General features: G+C 34.6%; 1 long non-coding RNA gene across 1 annotated transcript; it reads left to right on the top strand.

Annotated features, from left to right (window-relative positions):
* The first annotated feature begins 29 nt into the window (after positions 1-29).
* Positions 30-1,352, top strand: LOC130551084 (uncharacterized). Its single transcript, XR_008962531.1, has 3 exons — positions 30-313; positions 774-820; positions 935-1,352. It is a non-coding gene; the product is annotated as an uncharacterized LOC130551084 (long non-coding RNA).
* The last annotated feature ends 27 nt before the right edge of the window (positions 1,353-1,379 follow it).

Raw genomic sequence — 1,379 nt, forward strand, 5'->3', positions numbered from 1 at the left:
ATTATAATGATCTTGCTTGGTCTATAAACACCATGCACTGTGCTGTGTTTTACCTTTCTGTGTTTTTCTTATTTGCTCCTGTAAAGCTGCTTTGGAACAATGCACATTGTGAAAAGCGCTATATAAATAAAATTGAATTGAATTTTCTCTTAATAAGGTAATTATTTACAATTTGTGAAGTTATGAAGATGTTTCTCCCTGATTGTATTCGGTGTGTATGTTAATATGTAAGTTCTGCATTAAAACAAAAAATACAGTGCAACGGATCGATCGTCATGGCAGAGCAGAGGAGGCAGATCTCAAGTATGTCTAGGTGATTGTTTTTACAATTAAACCTGTGTTTTGTTTCTGTTTGTTAACCAAAATGTATATTAACACGTTTGCTTAAGTTAAAGAACTTAGAGATCAATAAATGCGGTGGTTTTTTAAGCAGTATGAATGGCTGCTACATGTATTCTACAGGCCATCAGACAACGCAAGTGGTAATCAATCTGCCAAAACCGAAATGGTTATTACACTTTCACTGTATAAAATGCTATATATACAGTATGTATCTGTTGTATTAGCATAGTTGTCGTACATATACCATGGTTAAACTTTGGCTCCTGTAGTAAAACCATGGTAAATGGGTCGTATAACTTCACTCACTAGACTTATAAAATATACCTTGCTTTAACTTGCTGATTCTCTGTACTCAATGCACATATTTGGCATTGTTGTGCATGTTTATATTAACTGTGTTATTTGCTCTTTACTCTGTGTCTCATATGCAGATGCCTCTGTTCAGACACAAGACACTTTACATAGCTTAGATATTACAGTAAGTAACTTACTGTAACTTTATGGTTAGAAAGGTTCCATGATTTGTGTAAACATTTTAATGCTCATATAAGGAGTAAATAATTCTGTTGTTTTTCCTTTGCTTTGGCTACAGGTGGTGTGCTCTGGAAGAAATGCAATGAAACATTCAAGGCTCAACTCACACGATCATTCTGTTTGATCATTTACATACACTGGATTCTTAATCATGTTACTTGGACAATCAACGACTGTTTTTGTTTTGTGGTTGTTAAGAATAAGTACCTTGTTTGTCCTCAGCTGTCAACTGCCCGCTGATCTTCAGAAAAATCATCCAGTTCTTGCGCATTCTTTGCTTTACCAGCATCATATTATGATATATGGCTCAGCAAAATGTCTCCATACCGACGCTTACCTGGTCTGAACTATATCTGTATGAGGGACACCTCTGCTACAACCAGCATTTGGTCACATTTTCAAACAGCATATCATTTTATTTTAACTTTTATACCTCAACAAAATGTTTGGTATCATATGATTTAAGCAGAATTGTAACAGAATCAAAACAGAAATGTAAAATC

This window comes from Triplophysa rosa, unplaced genomic scaffold, assembly GCF_024868665.1.
Source record: "Triplophysa rosa unplaced genomic scaffold, Trosa_1v2 scaffold617, whole genome shotgun sequence".
Lineage (NCBI taxonomy): Eukaryota > Metazoa > Chordata > Actinopteri > Cypriniformes > Nemacheilidae > Triplophysa > Triplophysa rosa.